Here is a 6,415-nt window from a genome sequence, read left to right as displayed (position 1 = left end):
TGAATTTCCATTGATGAGTGCAAAGAAAGAACCGCTAGGATGCGTGCTAAGAAATATTCCTTTATAAGAGTGTGTTCTTCTAGTTTCCATGATAATAAAGATGAAGATCTAAAAGTTATTGATGTGTCCCCTATTAAATATTTGTTTTGCAATATGAATCTTGATAATGATGGGACTGAATATGATCCACCTTTACCTAGAAGGCGTTCCAAAAATTCGGAGTTTTTAGATCTTGATGCTAAATTTGATAAATGTGGGATTGAAGAGATAAAAACTCTAGATGTTAATGAACCTACTATTTTGGATTTCAAGGAATTTAATTATTATAGCTGCTTTTTGATAGATTGTATTTCCTTGTTGAAATCCGTGCTAAATTCTCCTCATGCTTATAGTCAAAATAAAGCTTTTACCAAACATATTGTTGATGCTTTGATGCAATCTTATGAAGAAAAACTTAAGTTGGAAGTTTCTATCCCTAGAAAACTTTATGATGAGTGGGAAACAACTATTAAAATTAAAATTAAAGATCATGAATGCTATGCTTTGTGTGATTTGGGCGCTAGTGTTTCCATGATTCCAAAGACTTTGTGTGATTTGTTACGTTTCCGTGAATTTGATGATTGCTCTTTAAACTTGCACCTTGCGGATTCCACTATTAAGAAACCTATGGGAAGAATTAATGATGCTCTTGTTGTTGCAAATAGGAACTATGTGCCCGTAGGTTTTATTGTTCTTGACATAGATTGCAATCCTTCATGTCCTATTATTTTTGGTAGACCTTTCCTTAGAACAATTGGTGCAATTATTGATATGAAGGAAGGAAATATTAGATTCCAATTTCCGTTAAGGAAAGGCATGGAACACTTTCCTATAAAGAAAATTAAATTACCTTATGAATCTATTATGAGAGCCATTTATGGATTGCCTACCAAAGATGGCAATACCTAGATCTATCCTTGCTTTTTATGCCTAGCTAGGGGCATTAAACGATAGCGCTTGTCGGGAGGCAACCCAATTTTATTTTTATTCCTTGATTTTTGCTCCTGTTTAGTAATAAATAATTTATCTATCATCTTTTTTGGTTGTATTTTTTGTGTTTAATTAGTATTTGTGCCAAGTAGAACCGTTGGGAAGACTTGGGGAAAGTCTTGTTAATCTTGCTGTAAAAAACAGAAATTTTAGCGCTCACGAGAACTGCTGCCATTTTTATTTGGAAAGGGATATTTAGTTAATTATTTTTTAAGATGATTAATATATAAATTGCTCACGTCCAGAAATTTATTTTAGAATTTTTGGGGTTCCAGATCTTTCTCTAGCTACAGATTACTACAGAATGTTCTGTTTTTGACAGATTCTGTTTTTCGTGTGTTGTTTGCTTATTTTGATGAATGTATGGCTAGTAAAATAGTTTATAAACCATAGAGAAGTTGGAATACATTAGGTTTAACACCAATATAAATAAATAATGAGTTAATTACAGTACCTTGAAGTGGTGTTTTGTTTTCTTTCACTAACGGAGCTCACGAGATTTTCTACTTTAAGTTTTGTGTTGTGAAGTTTTCAAGTTTTGGGTAAGGATTTGATGGATTATGGAACAAGGAGTGGAAAGAGCCTAAGCTTGGGGATGACCATGGAGCCCCCAAGATAATCTAAGGACACCAAAAAGCCAAAGCTTGGGGATGCCCCGGAAGGCATCCCCTCTTTCGTCTACTTCCATCGGTAACTTTACTTGGAGCTATATTTTTATTCACCACATGATATGTGTTTTGTTTGGAGCATCTTGTATGATTTGAGTCTTTGATTTTTAGTTTACCACAATCATATTTGCTGTACACACCTTTTGAGAGAGGCACACATGATTCAGAAATTATTAATACTCTATGTGCTTCACTTATATCTTTTGAGTTATATAGTTTTGCTTTAGTACTTCACTTATATATTTTAGAGCACGGTGGTGGATTTGTTTTATAGAAACTATTAATATCTCATGCTTCACTTAGATTATTTTGAGATTCTTAAATAGCATGGTAATTTGCTTAAATAATCCTAATATGCTACGTATTCAAGATTAGTAAAAACTTTCTTATGAGTGTTTTGAATACTAAGAGAAGTTTGATGCTTGATGATTGTTTTGAGATATGGAGGTAGTGATATTAAAGTTGTGCTAGTTGAGTAGTTGTTAATTTGAGAAATACTTGTGTTGAAGTTTGCAAGTCCCGTAGCATGCACGTATGGTAAACGTTATGTAACAAATTTGAAACATGAGGTGTTCTTTGATTGTCCTCCTTATGAGTGGCGGTCGGGGACGAGCGATGGTCTTTTCCTACCAATCTACCCCCTAGGAGCATGCGTGTAGTGCTTGGTTTTTGATGACTTGTAGATCTTTGCAATAAGTATGTGAGTTCTTTATGACTAATGTTGAGTCCATGGATTATACACACTCTCACCTTTCCATCATTGCTAGCCTCTTCGGTACCGTGCATTGCCCTTTCTCACATTGAGAGTTGGTGCAAACTTCGCCGGTGCATCCAAACCCCGTGATATGACACGCTCTTTCACACATAAACCTCCTTATATCGTCCTCAAAACAGCCACCATACCTACCTATTATGGCATTTCCATAGCCATTTCGAGATATATTTCCATGCAACTTTCCACCACCCCGTTTATCATGACACATTCACCATTGTCATATTGTTTAGCATGATCATGTAGTTGACATAGTATTTGTGGCAAAGCCACCGTTCATAATTCTTTCATACATGTCACTCTTGGTTCATTGCATATCCCGGTACACCGCCGGAGGCATTCATATGGAGTCATACTTGTTCTAGTATCGAGTTGTAATCATTGAGTTGTAAATAAATAGAAGTGTGATGATAATCATTTAATAGAGAATTGTCCCAATAAAAAAAGAGAAAGGCCAAAAAAAAAGAAGGCCCAAAAAAAGAAATGAGAAGGGACAATGCTACTATCCTTTTTTTTTCCACACTTGTGCTTCAAAGTATCACCATGATCTTCATGATAGAGAGTCTCTTGTTTTGTCACTTTCATATACTAGTGGGAATTTTTCATTATAGAACTTGGCTTGTATATTCCAACAATGGGCCTCCTCAAGTTCCCTAGGTCTTCATGAGCAAGCAAGTTGGATCCACACCCACTAGTTTCTTTTGTTGAGCTTTCATACATTTATAGCTCTAGTGCATCCGTTGCATGGCAATCCCTACTCCTTGCATTAACATCAATCGATGGGCATCTCCATAGCTCATTTATTAGCCTCGTTGATGTGAGACTTTCTCCTTTTTTGTCTTCTCCACATAACCCCCATCATTATACTCTATTCCACCCATAGTGCTATATCCATGGCTCACGCTCATGTATTGCGTGAAGGTTTATAAAGTTTGAGATTACTAAAGTATGAAACAATTGCTTGGCTTGTCATCGGGGTTGTGCATGATGAGAGCATTCTTGTGTGACGAAAATGGAGCATGACTAAACTATATGATTTTGTAGGGATGGACTTTCTTTGGCCATGTTATTTTGAGAAGACATAATTGCTTAGTTAGTATGCTTGAAGTATTATTATTTCTATGTCAATATTAAACTTTTATCTTGAATCTTTCGGATCTGAATATTCATGCCACAATTAAGAAGAATTACATTGAAATTATGCCTAGTAGCATTCCACATCAAAAATTCTGTTTTTATCATTTACCTACTCGAGGACGACCAGGAATTAAGCTTGGGGATGCTTGATACGTCTCCAATGTATCTATAATTTTTGATTGCTCCATGCTATATTATCTTCTGTTTTGGACATTATTGGGCTTTATTATTCACTTTTATATTATTTTTTGGACTAACCTATTAACCAGAGGCCCAGCCCAGAATTGCTGTTTTTTTGCCTATTTCAGAGTTTCGCAGAAAAAGAATATCAAACGGAGTCCAAACGGAATGAAACCTTCGGGAACGTGATTTTCGGAACGAACATGATCCAGGAGACTTGGACCCTACATCAAGCAACCAACAGGGAAGCCACGAGGTAGGGGGGCACGCCTAGCCCCCAGGCGCGCCCTCCACCCTTGTGGGCCCCCTATTGCTCCACCGACATACTCCTTCCTCCTATATATACCTACGTACCCCCAAACGATCAGAAACGGAGCCAAAACCCTAATTCCACCGCCGTAACTTTCTGTATCCACGAGATCCCATCTTGGGGCCTGTCCCGGAGCTCCACGGGAGGGGGCATCGATCACGGAGGGCTTCTACATCAACACCATAGCCTCTCCGATGATGTGTGAGTAGTTTACCTCAGACCTTCGGGTCCATAGTTATTAGCTAGATGGCTTCTTCTCTCTTTTTGGATCTCAATACAATGTTCTCCCCCTCTCTCTCGTGGAGATCTATTCGATGTAATCTTCTTTTGCGGTGTGTTTGTTGAGACCGATGAATTGCGGGTTTATGATCAAGTTTATCTATGAACAATATTTGTATTTTCTGAATTCTTTTATGTATGATTGGTTATCTTTGCAAGTCTCTTCGAATTATCAGTTTGGTTTGGCCTACTAGATTGATCTTTCTTGCAATGGGAGAAGTGCTTAGCTTTGGGTTCAATCTTGTGGTGTCCTTTCCGAGTGACAGTAGGGGCAGCAAGGCACGTATTGTATTGTTTCCATCGAGGATAACAAGATGGTTTTTTTATCATATTGCATGAATTTATCCCTCTACATCATGTCATCTTGCTTAAAGCGTTACTCTGTTCTTATGAACTTAATACTCTAGATGCATGCTGGATAGCGGTCGATGTGTGGAGTAATAGTAGTAGATGCAGGCAGGAGTCGGTCTACTTATCTCGGACGTGATGCCTATATACATGATCATACCTAGATATTCTCATAACTATGCTCAATTCTGTCAATTGCTCAACAGTAATTTGTTCACCCACCGTAAAATATTTGAGAGAAGCCACTAGTGAAACCTATGGCCCCCGGGTCTATCTTCCATCATATTAATCTTCCAACACTTCGTTATTTTCATTGCCTTTTATTTTACTTTGCATCTTTATCATAAAAATACCAAAAATATTATCTTATCATATCTATCAGATCTCACTCTCGTAAGTGACCTTGTAGGGATTGACAACCCCTTATCGCGTTGGTTGCGAGGATTTATTTGTTTTGTGTAGGTGCGAGGGACTCGCGCGTAGCCTCCTACTGGATTGATACCTTGGTTCTCAAAAACTGAGGGAAATACTTACGCTACTTTGCTGCATCACCCTTTCCTCTTCAAGGGAAAACCAACGCAGTGCTCAAGAGGTAGCACCAGGGTCCTTCTGGGACGAAGCCTCGATGTTATTCACATATTTGGGGGAAGGGGCCTTCGGGGGCGTCCCGCTCTCCATAGCATCCGAGCTCAGCAAATCCTCGGATGAGGATCGTTCGGTGCGGGACCTCGCGACTACAAAAAATATAGCTTAGGCTAAAATATCATGCCATGATGAGTCTGGACGCATAAACATGTTTGGATTTTATACTCACGAGTTCACCAGGGGCTGGGCCCCTGGGTCCCACGCCGGGCTGCTGTCGGCGGCGGCAGTGGACTCTTCCAGAAGAGGAGCTTTTCCCCTTTTAGGAGACTCGGCCTCCAAGTGTATGGAGGCCACCCTTTTCTTTCTTCCCCCCACTGGGGATTCGTCTTCCTCCTTGTCCTCGTCCTCTTCGGAGGCAGAACGGACGTTGGATCCTTCGGATATTGTGTCCGAAGTGCAGCGACGACGAAGGCCGCCCCAGGTCTTTTTGGCCTCCTTCTCAGCCTTCTTCTTCGGCGCCTTATACGGTGCCAGGACCAACATCTTCATCGGAAGTGGGCCGGCCGGTTCTTCGACCAATGGGGCCGGACAGTGGATCCGCCCCGCCTTCTTCACCCAGCCCTAGGGGACTCGAGGAAAACACATTAAGCATTTCCCTTGGGTTATGCGGATAAAATGCGTAAAAACTTACCGAGCTTGCAGGGCGGGACAGTTGGTACCCGCGGTCCTCAACCGAGTCCGGCCATGATTTGCCGGACTTGAAAAGCACCTTACAGATGTCTTTGTGCGAGGAGCCAAAGAGCTCTCGTAGGGTCTGGTGCTTGGCCGAATCGATTTCCCATAGATTGCAAGTCCGGTGGTGAAAAGGCAGGATCTGGCGAACTAACATCACATGGACTACATTGACAAGTTCGATATTCTTGTCTTCCATATCTTTAACGTGCGTCTGAAGCACAAACAGTTCATCGGACGAAGACCAGTTCAGGCCCTTCTTGGGCCAGGACGTAAGCCGCAGAGGGGCTCCAGATCGAAACTCTGGAGCAGCGGCCCATACCGTGCCGCGCGGCTCAGTGATGTAAAACCACTGCTGTTGCTACTCTTTGACGG

Source organism: Triticum dicoccoides, chromosome 3A (assembly GCF_002162155.2).
Source record: "Triticum dicoccoides isolate Atlit2015 ecotype Zavitan chromosome 3A, WEW_v2.0, whole genome shotgun sequence".
Lineage (NCBI taxonomy): Eukaryota > Viridiplantae > Streptophyta > Magnoliopsida > Poales > Poaceae > Triticum > Triticum dicoccoides.
The sequence above is the reverse complement of the archived record's forward strand: the minus strand, read 5'-3'. Positions refer to the sequence as shown.